The sequence below is a fragment of the Anastrepha obliqua genome, chromosome 2, assembly GCF_027943255.1.
Source record: "Anastrepha obliqua isolate idAnaObli1 chromosome 2, idAnaObli1_1.0, whole genome shotgun sequence".
Lineage (NCBI taxonomy): Eukaryota > Metazoa > Arthropoda > Insecta > Diptera > Tephritidae > Anastrepha > Anastrepha obliqua.
Genome location: NC_072893.1, coordinates 92,037,176 through 92,051,917, shown reverse-complemented (window position 1 = coordinate 92,051,917; position 14,742 = coordinate 92,037,176). Strand labels below are relative to the sequence as shown.

Genomic DNA, 14,742 nt, shown 5'->3' with positions numbered 1-14,742 from the left:
TCGACAATACGCGACTGCAAAGCTGCCATTGGCAACCTGCGAAGCTCCTCAACAATCTGTGATTTTTTCACTAGCAATGCATTTATTTATTTATTCATTTATTTGTTTGTATATTGTATCACTTCATTTCATTTATTGACTCTACTTAGGAGTCTAGTAAATATGTATCAATTGCAGACCCCGTTAGGGAAGTCGACTAGTCCTAATTGTGAAAATATTAAGGCTTTGAAAGTACTTATATAAATCCTCGGGTTGCTTTTGAGTTCCATAGTACTCGATTAGTTAAAAAAAGTGCTTATTAGTTGTGTTTCTACTTATATATTGTGACGGTTAAAATTTGACAATGACAAAATAGTCACGTTAAGAGGAAAGAAAGTTTTTTGAATTCTAATTCTTCATGGGTCTTAAACTATCCAGATTTTATGAAGAACTCCGTCAGCGCTTTTAACGGGACAACATCTATACTGACTCTGTGCTGTAAATTATATTGTATACATTCGTAGACGCATTTCGAGTTAGCTGCCACGGAGTTATAGAGAAATACGAGTTTTGCTATCATTACAGTTCCTCTTGAAAGATCTAACTTGTTGCTGGGCTGTTGCTAACTTTGGCTGGGCCAAAAATTGAGCTTTATTGCTCGAAATTCTTTCAATTATTTTAAATTTCTCTTAAAAAAAAATTTACAAGCCACTTACTCAACGAAATGAGTTTTCTTATTCCTGTCATCCATTCAACGGCGATCAACGATCTCCGAGAGAAAACCTTTACAAAAACAGTCTACCATCACAAAGAAATGTCGAATTGTCTAAGTCATCATCGAGTTTGTATGCCATCAAATGCTTGTATGTTTGGTTTGGTTTACAGCTGGATTCATCAAGACCTACTGGTACTACTTGAAAACCCAACGGTATGTGATCTATTAAGTAAAGGGTGTTTTTTTAGAGGTTAGGTTTTCAAGTTGGCACTACTTTTTTCGTAGATGGTCTTTTTGACAGCTGTCACTTGGTTTATGCTCAGTTTGGTTTGCCATTTCATAATGAATAGACTTACACCTGAACAACGTTTGCAAATCGTGCAAATTTATTACGAAAATAATGGTTCGGTTCGCGCGGTTCGAAAATAATGGTTTTTGTTCAGCGATGAAGCTCACTTTTGGTTGAATGGGTATGTCAATAAGCAAAATTGTCGCATTTGGAGTGAACATAATCCACAAGCCATTGCTGAGACGCCGTTACATCCTCAAAAAGTCACTGTTTGGTGTGCTCTATGGGCAGAGGGAATCATTGGTCCATATTTCTTTAAAAATGAAGCCGGCCATAATGTTACAGTCAATGGAGAGCGCTATAGAACCATAATTAATGACTTTTTCGTGCCTGAATTGGACGATGTTGATGTGGACGACCTTTGGTTCCAACAAGACGGCGCTACATGCCATACAGCCAACGCAACAATCGATTTATTGAAGGAAAGTTTTGGTGAGCGCATTATCTCGCGCCGTGGACCTGTGGCGTGGCCTCCAAGATCGTGCGATATAACACCGCTGGACTATTTCTTGTGGGGCTATGTGAAGTCGCTTGTCTACGCAGATAAGCCCGAGACGATTGACGTCTTGGGCCGCTCGGCTGGAATTTATTCGAGCCAGCCGCGGCGGCCACTTGCCCGAAATCATTTTTAAAACATAATGGCAAACCCTTATCTTTATAATAAAGCTAAATACTTGGCCATAACGTTAAATTATATACGTTTTATTTCATCTTGAAAACCTAACCTCTAAAAAAACACCCTTTAGTAAGCAATAATTAATTAATATGAGTGTTAGGCTCCAGTGTGATATGTATTTCCTAAGATGACGATCCCCATTCTTCAAAATGAATGGTTAGGCGGGTGGGTTTAGAGTGTGTGGATTACAACCGATGATTGTGTTGCGTTTGCGTCGACCGCCTTGTGCTGCTGAGATTAAAAATAACTTGTTCAAAGCTTAAAAAGTTGCCCAAACTTTGACATTAAAAAGTTGTGTTCTTACACTTATTAACGCGAAGTATATTCTTCGTGCCCGATATCTGTTACGCGGAAGAAATTTTTGTAGGTTACTTTGTAACAGTTATAAAAATAGACTCTGAATAAAAGTTCTTTTCGATTTTAAATCATAAATATGTATTTGTATGGCAAATGCCATATTGATTCAGAACTTTGAATTTCTAATGAAAGTGTTTGATTATGTTTTATAAAGTTAAAGCAGATGTTTACCGTTTATTTTTAATTCTTAATTAAAACAAATCTAAGAAGTTTTTGTAAAATTTATTCAAAAGCTATATGGTTAGCTTTTACGGACATTGTACTCACTGATTTTTCATCACCTAATTATACCTCGGCCGCCGTTATGGGTTAGTGCGTGACTACAATTCGGGTTCGAATCTCCGTTCATGAAACACCAACTGATTGAAAACGTTTTTTCTAATAGCGGTCGGCCCTCAGCAGGGAATGCAACCTTCCGACTGTATTTCTGCCATGAAAAAGCACCTCTTATAAAAAATTTGCGGCATATCAACACGCACGCCACAGATGGGAGAGGAGCTTGGCCAAACACCAAAAAATGTGTAAGCGCCAATTATATATATATATAAATATATAATTATATCATCAATCACTTAACACCATTTATAAGCCACAAAATGCTCTTCCAACCGTTATTTGTGTAGCTGTAAGCATAGAAAGCGAAATTGCAATATACTGCCTGTATCCATATCTGCATGACTTTGGAAAATAACTCTTATCGACGACGTAAGAAATATATTTTACTCATTAATTGTTAATTAAGCAACTTTTTTGGAAAAAATATATAATTTAGACCATGAATTGTTCTCTTATCCTGCATATTCTCCACATTTGGTCCTTTGGGACTATACTCTGTTTCCAAATATGAAGAAATGGTTCAGCGGTAAGAACAAAAATAAAACAGGGTTTCAAAAAAATCGGAAATGGGTTGAAAAGTACATCGAGCTAAAAGGGCGCTTTGCTGATTAATAAAACGTATGTTTGCATTCCTTATTCATTTTCAGGGATTTAGTGACCCATCTTCGTACATCGCATTACCTTCCCCCATACCATTTTTGTATTGTTGTAAATATATCTGTATTTGTATTTTGAACTACATAAAATTTAAATAGTGAGTAAATATTTGTTCCAAAATATTTCAACTCTGTTATGAGTGCGTTCGTATATGAATGTGAATATGGAAAAATTTTGATGGCTTGTCAAATAAGCGCCGCTATATTTGCTGCTTTAAAAAATATTTAACATTTCAACAAAAGCAAATAAGCCGTCTTATAGGTCGTAATTGTTGTACGTGACAATCGGTTGTTTTGTTAAAAGCTATGATTAAGTATTTAAACGATCTCTGTCGTTTAGAGGCTGATCAGCTTGGATCACTGACCGGGCGGTAGAGTTAATAAAAAGTCGCGACACGACACGACACAACACTGCACTCTGAAATACGAAATGCAGTATATGGCATACTTATATTATATTCCAAAGAAACGAGCGGAAGAGGTGAGACAACGGGGGCGCTATGAGGGAGGATGAGGGAGGACTGTGGCTAAAAAAAAAAACTTGATTTCCAGTTTTTTTTCGCTTACTTTCATTATTTTTTTTCAGTGCCCTTTGCGTGAGTGACGTCGATTGACTTGACTGTCAGTTGTGTGTGGTGGTATCCGTCACCAGCAGCGCGGAGTATCTGGTCAACATTGCAATGATTTGATGAGAGGAAATTAAATTAACGCGAATTTGTGTTTTGTGTTGCAACGCATTTCCTGTACTTGTGGCAATTGCAATCGCAATCAGAGCTACAGTTGTGTTGTTGTACTACGAGTATGTAGGTATGCATGTATGTGCAATATGTGAACATGTGTACCGTTTCTGAGGTTGTATGCTTTCTGGGATTTGATTAAGCAGTTTAATTTGTCTAACTTGATCTGCCCATATTCTGTTCCAAAAGTTTCCGAAATTTTTTATTTGATTGAATCGTTCTTGAGATATTATAGCACGAGCCTTTTTCGCGTACAATCTGACAGTTAGTCATTGTTTGGTGTATTCGACGAATTTCGGTGTCTCAAATTTAGTACAACAAAGAGTGTTTGTAATTTTGTATTTCTATGGATACTCGGCAATGCCAAAAACACAATTGTATGAATGGGACAAAGAGTTTAAGGTGCACTATATGCTCTGCTTCACAATTTGTCTAGTGTCCCGGTCATCCATCTATCTCTGTGACGAAACTAACTGAAAAGTATTGAATATTTTACTCAAATATTGAAAGATCGTCTTATGAGCATGAGGGAGATATTGACCAATATTGGCGTCTCTGCCGCATCGATGCAGCCAAAATATTGAGGGAATCTGGCAACGAAACAAAGTAGAAATCAGAGAAATGGAGTTTCGTAGAAGAGCCTAAACCAAAAAAACCTCGAGTAAGTCGCTACAAAATTAGGTTTTGTTGACCGTTTTCTTTGCTTTTCGTAGTGCGATTCATTCCGAATTCCTTTCGCCAGGCCAAACAATTAATAAGGGGTATTATTTGAGCTTAGTGAAACGTTTAGCGACGACGATTGAAGCGATAAAGGAGAATTCGCTGAATGGGGCTGCAAGCGATTCGAAAATTGGCCTATGAAAAGTGTTTTGAAGATTGAAAAACGAGTTGGAGCATGTGAATTGGTTCGCATGGAGATTACCATGAATGGAGTAAAATAAACATCAATTAATTTTATTAACAAATCCCTGGTACTTTTTGAGCAGAGGTAGTTCTTCAATTGTTGCAAGTTTCTACTAATTATTTTTTAATTGGCAGGGAATGCAAAAAATATTGCGAAAGTTATTTGAAATATTCAAATATTAAGACGTGTTTTGCATTCTTTTATAGCACACTTTGCGGTTGCAATAAAATGCAAATAAAAATTTCCATACATACATATATGTACATACATATGTATAATTTATAGCATACAGTTGAATTGAAGCGCAAATTGACTACGTTGAATTGCTGCACTGGCGATAACTCACCGTAGAAAAAATTATTTGCAAAATTGTTGCAAAAAATAATTCAATTGTAATTGTAATTAAAATGAGCAAAAAATATACGATAGAAAAAATTTATATATAAGTAGTATTTTTTAATTATTTCTTCGCAAAGTTTATTATGTTATAGTAAGTCTGACACTTTCTACAATTTACGAATTTTAATTGCACGAATGCGTTGTATGAAAATGTAGAAAACAAGTAAAGAAGCGTCTAAGTGTCGAAAGGAACCGAAGCCAGTATATGATTTTCATGAAATGTCATGTTTATGGACATAAATAGCATAATTTTAAATTTAATACCATTTGGTAAATAAAATTTTCAAGTTTCAAAGAAAAATAAATCAAGTTAACTTACTTATGATTAAAATTAAAATTATCTCTCTTAGTACTAATATATAAGGTTGGCCAAAAAGTCTTGCGGTATTTCCGTAAGCATGTCTTTGCAAGCGCGTAGTTCTAGTTGTATTCGTCGCATCGGTTCACGCTAGAGCTTTTTGGAAAGCTCTTTTCACGTGCTAACACGTGTTTGATTAATTGTTGTTTGCTTTTAGTCGTTCGTGAGTTATAGCGTCGCAAACATGGAGCAAAATAAAGAGAAAATACGGCATATTTTACAGTACTACTACGATAAAGGCAAAAATGCATCTCATGCTGCCAATAAAATTTGTGCAGTTTATGGACCCGATACAGTTTCCATTTCCACCGCACACCGATGGTTTCAACGTTTTCGTTCTGGTGCAGAGGTGATCGAAGATGCGTCACGGTCCCGAAGGCCTGTCGTCGAAAATTGCGATAAAATCGCTGAATTGATCGAAAGAGACCGGCATAGTAGCAGCCGTAGCATCGGCCAAGAGCTGGGCATGAGTCATCAAACCGTTATAAACCATTTGAAGAAGCTTGGATTCAAAACGAAGCTCGATGCATGGGTGCCACACGACTTGACGCAAAAAAACATTTTTGCCCGTATGGATGCATGCGAATCGCTTCTGAATCGCAACAAAATCGACCCGTTTTTGAAGCGGATGGTGACTGGCGATGAAAAGTGGGTCACTTACGACAACGTGAAGCGTAAACGGTCGTGATCGAAAAGCGGTGAAGCTGCCTAGACGGTGGCCAAGCCTGGATTGACGGCCAGGAAGGTTCTTCTGTGTGTTTGGTGGGATTGGCAGGGAATCATCCACTATGAGCTGCTCCCCTATGGCCAAACGCTCAATTCGGACCTGTACTGCCAACAATTGGACCGCTTGAATGCAGCATTCATGCAGAAGAGGCCATCTTTGATCAACAGAGGCCGAATTGTCTTCCATCAGGACAACGCCAGGCCACACACATCTTTGGTGACGCGCCAGAAGCTCCGGGAGCTCGGATGGGAGATTCTTTTGCATCCACCGTATAGTCCGGATCTCGCACCAAGTGATTACCACCTATTTCTGTCCATGGCGAACGAGCTTGGTAGTCAGAAGTTGCCCTCAAGAGAGTCCTGTGAAAATTGGCTCTCCGAGTTTTTTGACAATAGGGAAGCGAGCTTCTATAAGAGGGGCATTATGAAGTTGGCATCTCGTCGTTAAATCGCATTATTATAACCAATTTTATGAACAATTGAAAATTCAATAAAAATACCGCTAGATTTTTTTGACAACCTTATATCTTTGAAATTCGCGTCTAAATGTTTTCATGCTACATATATGTAGATACTAAATTTTGGGGAAGAAAATTCCAAAGTCGAGTCACATGCACCAAGTACTGTCTTTCTGACGTTTGGGTTTTGTATCTAGCAGCGAGAAGTTTTGAGTTTCTCACTGACTTCGTGGCAGTTATTCTGAGGGCGAGGTACCCAGGTACTTTCAAATAGTAGATTTTGTGCAAAAGTAAGAGGGTATGGTAGGCCAAAAAGCTTATTCAAATGATAACTGGAAATCAATAAATCGATTCTCGTATAAGGGACAAACAAAATATCATCTGCATTTTTTTATGAGCGGTAAAAGTTCCCACTTTCGGCACATTCTTATGATCAATCTTCCAAGTCTGGCTGTCTTTAGTGAGTATTGTATCTCAGCATTCTCTTCAGGGGGGCAAGTTGATTGCATGTACACCTACTTTTCTAAAGCCTTCGACAAAGTTTCACAAACTCGCTTGCCTGGGTTTTCATTCTATGTACTTCTCTGGCTTATAGAAATCTAATTTTGAATTGAAGGCTGATGATGTTCAAATTGTTCACACAATTTAATGTTCGCACTCGGTGATGTTCAATTTCAATCTTTTTTTGCAATTCCTGGCGTGCAATACGGTAGCATTCTGGGTCCATTGCTGTTTATTTTTTCATCAACATGCTGTTAAATGCCGACGATCTGAAGATTTATTTAGTTGAGGAATCCGCAGATATGATGAGATTCCAATCTGAACTAAATTAATGATATTCTTGGTGCTTGAGATCACACTTTTCTTTAAATATTAAAAAAATGCGCCCACACTTTCTCTGCTTTGTTGGGACTAATTTGCTTTATGTGTAACTGTTTTTGTTTGAACCACTTCTAAATATTGTTTTACTTCGAAATTGAGTAAAGCCATGTCAAGTGATCCTCGAAAATTTCACTAAGTCACGGATTTGAGCGCAAGATGTCTCGTTGTGTAGTCAAAGTCATGTTAACGCTGTTCTATAAATATTTCGCGCAAATTCCAGTTTTAGCAATTGTTATTAACAATCAAAGTTTTAAGCAAAATTAAATTGAAAAATTAATTACTCCAAAACTACAATAGATAATGACGTGAAATTTTGCATACCAGTCAAGTATTGTCTGTACTATTTTTTAAGTGTTAATAACTCTTTTTATTGTGACAAATAGATAAATAAATAATAACTTTTTGTAATCAGTTGCATTTTTTCATGTTTTCTTCACGCTGTTAAACAATCGGACTTACGAATAATTGTGCGGAAAACGTTTACCTTCAATAATCTGAAATTAGAATTTTGTACTTTTACTCCATTCCCGAGATATTGACTGTTTTGTAACTTGATGCGCTCGACGGTGGCATTGCTGCCATCGGCTGATCGGTCGCGCGGCGGCTTGAGGGACCGCGCAAACTGAAGCAGCGTACAACTACGTCTCACTTTCTGCACTTTGAGTAGGACTGAAAAGCGCATCAAGTTACAAAACTGTCAATATCTCGGGAATGGAGTAAAAGTACAAAATTCTAATTTCAGATTATTGAAGAAAGAAAACATGAAAAAATGCAACTGATTACAAAAAGTTATTATTTATTTATCTATTTGTCACAATAAAAAGAGTTATTAACACTTAAAAAATAGTACAGACAATACTTGACTGGTATGCAAAATTTCACGTCATTATCTATTGTAGTTTTGGAGTAATTAATTTTTCAATTTAATTTTGCTTAAAACTTTGATTGTTAATAACAATTGCTAAAACTGGAATTTGCGCGAAATATTTATAGAACAGCGTTAACATGACTTTGACTACACAACGAGACATCTTGCGCTCAAATCCGTGACTTAGTGAAATTTTCGAGGATCACTTGACATGGCTTTACTCAATTGTTTCTGCAGCAGAAATTATATTCTGAATTAACATTAATAAGTGATAGACAATGACAAATTCTGTAATCTAAAATTGGCTATTCGTAGGGAGTAAAAACTTATAAAAATGAGAGTTTTCTCAAAAATTTGACGTGCTCGGTATTTCAACCTATATTCAAATTAAATCTTTAATCTTATATTATTATGTCAGTTCCATATACATATGGTATGAAAGCTTAAAACAAAACAAAAAAAAAATGTGGTCAATCCTTTAAGGTTCAGCGATTACGAACGAACTGCACATTATTATGAGCTGAGGTCGCCGTAGCCGAACTGCCATCCAGCGAACGGCTACGTACACGGGTTTGAAACCAGCGTGGACATGGAAAATCAAAAGATAGAAAAGGTTTTTCCTAATAGCGGCCGCCGCTCAGCAGATTATATGGCAAACCTGTAAGCGTGTTTCTGTCACGAAAAAACTCATTATTAAAAGCAATCTGGCGTTCGGAGTCAGCGTTAAACATCCATTTTGGGAACAAAATCAAGACGTAGACCACAAATAGGAGGAGGAGCTCGGCCAAACACCCAACAATAGTTTATTGTTGCCAGATGCTCATCGACGCTTTAGAAAACATAAAAATTCTTAATAAATTGCAGTGGCGAAAGGAAATGCCTCAACTGTTTAATAAAATTGAAAAAGAAGTTGCTACTATGGAAAAGAAAAGTAGAACAGGAGCGAGCAATTACTAAGTGTTTTGTTTTGTTTAAAAGACTTCTTGCTAAAAAACGTGTCCAAGTAATTTGCAATTGATATCAATCCAACACTTATCGACATTAAGTATCCATTTTCGTAATTATTTTCAAGATAATGTTGACCAATACGATTAAATTTGAGATCTTTGCAAAACAACCCCCCTCATCTGCATTTTTAAAAATTGAACGGGGCAACATGTAAAGCTGTCTACTAAAACTAAAGTTCGGTAGGTGCAGGGTACTCGTATACCAATAATGCTCCACTCCTAGTATTATAGCTTTGCATATTCTTTTACCGTTTGCCACTTCGTACTTATATCGAGAAATGATGTTCAGAAAAGCACGCTCATTCTTCTCAATGACTGAACTGTTATATTATATTTTCTAATAAATACTCAAAACAAGAATGCCGTTAAAGTTTAAGCAATAAATGAAGTCATCTTAATATCCACTATAACAGTATGATTTACATAGTATTTTATTTTGATCAGCATTTTTTCAGAAGGGCGTCGAAAACCATATATTCTCTATGACAGACGCGGTACAAAAAAGTTTGGAACCCCGCAATGCACAGGAGTTTGGGAACGCCTGATACATACGAAACCAAAAAAATTTGCATACTTTTGCATTTCTGTAAATATTTTTTTTCTTACAGTGTATTTTATTGAATTCGGCTGGCTCATTTACTTTACAAATATAGAATATGTGAAATGCTAACGGCAATTATTTATTCAATGCGTTTATTTTTTTCTTTTTTTACTTTACGCCAACTAATCCGTTTACGATTTTTTGCAATGTGCTTTGCTTGCACAACAAGTTGACCACATACTTTTTTACCGCCACGTTGTTTGGGTCTCGCACATTAATGAAATTTAATAACGGCAAACAAAATACACGAGAAAATAAAAAAAAAGAACAGACTTCGTGTTTATTGATAATCGAAGTCAACTCAATATAATCACTCATCACACAAACAATATTTACTTGTAACAAGCTCCCAGTGCCACTGTGCGACGCCTGTTTCAACTTTGCCGCCTACTACTGCTGTTACGATTGCCGCCCGCTGACCAACTGTTTTTTTTCTTTTCTTCTTTCCTCACAATTTATTTTGCTTGCGACGCGCTTAACCTTCAATTTTTGAATTTATTTTGTTTCAAATTTAGCATGTCTTTGGACTATTTCGCACACGTCCATATGCATGTGTGTATGTTGATGCTTACTTGCGAGTGCTATATTTAAATATGATCGTTTTTGTTCGCATTTTTAGTACTAAACAAAAATAGTGATATTTTCAACGTCGGAATTAATGTCATGACAACCAGCTGATAGGTCATATATGTAAATCATTATTTCTTTGCACTAAAATAATTTCGTATTTAAGCTACTGTTCACCGTTTACTGATTTTTTAATTCAAAGATTTTCTGCGTTTCTCCAAGTTAACAATATTAATGTATACGAGGTGGGTTTAAAAAGTATCGCGATTTTGTGTTTTTATTCAAAAATTATTTATTTATTCATTAATATCTCTTTTGTCCCCTTCAAAGTAATCCCCATGAGATATTATGCACTTGTGCCAACGTTTTTTCCAATCTTCGAAGCACTTCAAAAAATTATTTTTTTATCTTGTTCAGCTCCTCCTTCGATGTCGTCTTTATCTCATCAATCGTAGCGTAGCGTCGTCCTTTCATGGGCCTCTTCAGTTTCGGGAACAAGAAAAAGTCACAGGGGGCCAGATCTGGGGAATACGGTGGCTGTGGCATCATTAGTGTGTTGTTTTTGGCCAAAAAGTCGTGCACAAGCAACGATGTGTGAGCAGGGGCGTTATCGTGATGCAAGGTAATATTCCTCAATCACCGTTTTACCCTGTGGCAAGAACTTATGATGCACAACACCCCTGCAATCGAAGAAAACGGTAGGCAAAACATTTACATTCGACCGAACTTGGCGCGCTTTTTTCGGTCTTGGTTCGTGCGGCAGCTTCCATTGGGATGATTGAGCTTTGTTTTCACGTCATAACCATAAACCCACGATTCGTCAGCAGTTATAACCCTCTGGAGCAAATCTGGCTCGTCGCGGACAGAGTCCAACATCTCATTAGCAATGTTCATGCGATGCTGCTTTTGGTCGAAATTGAGCAGTTTTGGTACGAATTTTGCGGCGACCCATCTCATGCTCAAATCATTGAAAAAAATCGAATGGCACGAGCCAATCGATATATCTAGGTCCTCAGCAACTTCTCTAACGGTGGTTCGACGATTGGCCAATACCATTTTCTTCACTTCATGAATTTTTTCGTCTGTTCGTTCACATCTTCTCGGCCTTCTGAGAACATTTTGTACCACCGATAAACGTTGCTTTGGTCCAAAGAAGCTTCTCCGTATGACACAGTCAACATTCGGAATGCATCCGCGCACTTAATTTCGTTTTTCAGACAAAATTTGATATACGTTCTTTGATCCATCTTTTTGAATAGGTAAAAATCGGAGACGAGCCGAAACACGTGCAAGCATGGCAGCTGTCAACAATTAACTGAACATTCAAAATGGCCGAACTCGTCGGCATGAGGGAGAGACCAACCATCGCCACAAAAAAATCGAAATGCGAATATACATACGTAACCTGCGAAAATTCAAAATTCGCGATATTTTTTGAACACACCTCGTATATCGTTATCTCAATATAGAAAGGCCCCAAGTCACATTTTTCTGTACCTTACAACAGAAGGAAAAAGGTAAATGCAAATTTAACTCGTGCTTAGGGATAAGTTTAGTTAGTGTTTTTTAATGCTTGCATTACCGTCCATTTCTATAGTGTAGGTGCACTTAGAGGCTTTCTATGTTACTCAAGAAAACATGTATTTTTCTAAAATCGTGTTTTGCTGACATTGAAAAACAATTTTTAAAAGAAAAAGTTTTTCTTATTTATAACCAGTCAATGCTTCCATACATTTTTTTATGATTTGTTAGGAAAATCGGACTTTTTTATATGAGTTTTTGTTGATTACAGAAAACTTGAGAGGTGTGTAAAGAAACGAAAAATCTTGGTAACTATTTCCTGGTGGTGGTATTTCCTTGCAAACCCAAATTCTGGATATTTCCCAAATAGGACTACATTGATAAATTTTCTAAAGTTCTCGTCTTCAGTGCCTCCGGTGGGTTTCACACTAAAACAGCAGTTTTCCTGTAACAAGCCATCAAGTGTCATTTTATGTGGATGAAAGACACATAATTCATATACAGTCTGTCCAATGGAAACGTGACCGGCAAAATTCAAACTTACAGTTCCGTGATAAAAACAAGGAATGCTGCTAAATAGGCGTATCCTTTTTGCAATACGCTTTTGTGCTATTTGTGAGTTTTGTGAGAAATATAGAAAGTGTTCGTTGTTTTTATAAAATGAGTTCCGCGTGTGAAAAAGCTAAAAACGTTAACAACTTCCCGGACGAGGCTCAAAAAAAGTACCACTCGAAAGCAAGAAGATCATTGATTTGTTTTGTTATAAAGTCGAAGAAAAAGTAATTTTAATGTAGCCAAAGAATGAATCTTGATTCTTCCTTTAGGTAAATAGTTGCATACGTCGGTCGTGGTGTACTGCTGAGAATCGATTACTTCAGCGAACTGTTAAGCATCCGGTAAAGGTTCATGTTTAAAAAATCACCATTTTTTTCACTCCATTGAAAAAAGTGGACACAAGTCATAAGTCAACTTTAAATAAATTCCAAGCAAAAGGATGTATTGATAGATAGAGATACAATTTTTTGTGTGTTTCAGCCAACCTATTTAGTGATAAACAGATTTGACTTACAGAAAAATAAAAAAAGCAACACCATTGTTAAATAAGCTAAATAATAATGATCCAAGCATAGAGTCTTGAGAACACCAAAAATGAAATGAAATATTTTTTATATTTTGACAAGTGTGTAAAACTTCATCAATATCAGAAAAAACCGAACTGAAAACTGGGAAAACTGTATTCCCAGAGTCTATTTCTCTTCTTTCCACATTCTCTCAATTATATATTTTTCTTATAACATGTGCAGAATACGATATAGACTCACTTTCAGTTGTAATTCCAAATTCATTTTAGTATATTAAAAATTTAATAAATAATTGGCGCGTTCACTTCTGTCAGGTGTTTGGCCGAGCTCTCCTCCTATTTGTAGCATGCGTCTTGATATTGTTCCACAAATGAAGGCACCAACAGATTTAAATCAACTTCGAACGACAAATGGCTTTTTAAGAGGAGCTTTTTCATGGCAGTAATACACTCAGAGGTTTGCCATTGCCTGCCGAGGGACGACCGCTATTAGAAGCAACTTTTTCATTTTACTGTTTCATGCATGGGGATTCGAACCTCCGCATTCCCGAATGGTAGTCACGCACCAACCCATTCGACTACGGCGGCCGCGAACGAAGTCGTAATATTCCACCAAGGGAGTGGCAGTGCCAAAAATTTAGTTCAACATTTTGTGAAAATAATTCATTCCCAACGAAATATGGAAAATTTAAATTTATTTAAATTATAAATTAAATAAGACTTATGAGTGGAAAGCAAACTGTAGTTTGGAAATGTCCTCTACAAAGTCGCAAAGTCCATGCTAAAAATTAAAATTTTAATTGATCAGTAAAATCGTATCGCAAATTAGCCAATAATATCAATAGCAATCTATTAAAAAGTATACTGCAGATAAGTGAAATTTTAGATGTGTGAAGAGAATGGTATTTGCAGTTTCTAAAGAGCAGTCGGTACTTGTGAAAAATACACTATGCACCTTGCTCCAGGATTTGTTTGCTTCAAGTTCTCTTCCACTTGCGTAATGGAAGAAAGAGTTATTCTACGGCTTATGGTGCTCACACTCACTAACGTAAACGTACGCCCGTATCAGCTGACACGATGAAACTAATGAACTAATGAGAGAATGTAAATGAATTCTCACCACCGTTCCGTTCCGTAGTATCGTAGATCGTTGTTTCATCATGTTTACGTTGATGAGTGTGAGCACCATTAAGGATATGAACGTACTCGAAAATATTGCTTCAAGCTTCAAAATACTTCCGCAAGGTAAACCTTACCCTCGAGAGGTAGCCCTAAACACAAATTATCTGAACAAATGCCGATGCTCTTCTCTAGTGAATGTGATATATGTATGTATGCATGTACCATATATATGTTAAGATAAATGTGTTAATGAGTACACAAACATGTGTATTTGTGTAATGAATAATTTAGAAAAAAGTTTTTGATAATCTTAAATGTGAATAACATTCTAAAATTAACATATCCACATCACCTTAAATAGTTTGATCTAAGAGACAGGCGAGTATGGTAGACAGGTAAGTGCACATTTTATGTGGGCGTAACATCTCATTTGCTTAGAAAAC

General features: G+C 36.6%; 2 protein-coding genes across 6 annotated transcripts in view; one reads left to right on the top strand and one right to left on the bottom strand.

The window, feature by feature from the left end:
- LOC129239679 (E3 ubiquitin-protein ligase highwire) overlaps nucleotides 1-14,742 on the top strand; it is a 69,621-nt gene that overhangs the window by 31,871 nt on the left and 23,008 nt on the right. The window lies entirely within an intron of this gene.
- LOC129239681 (uncharacterized) overlaps nucleotides 1-14,742 on the bottom strand; it is a 36,178-nt gene that overhangs the window by 16,227 nt on the left and 5,209 nt on the right. Inside the window, exon 1 of one of the 5 annotated variants that reach the window (XM_054875389.1) lies at nucleotides 10,345-10,410. The exons of 3 other annotated variants lie outside the window; for them this stretch is intronic. The gene's annotated coding sequence lies outside the window, so the exon portion shown is untranslated. Of the gene's footprint in view, nucleotides 1-10,120; nucleotides 10,181-10,344; nucleotides 10,411-14,742 lie in introns of those variants that run through there. One more of the 5 variants, XM_054875388.1, reaches the window with a different exon arrangement.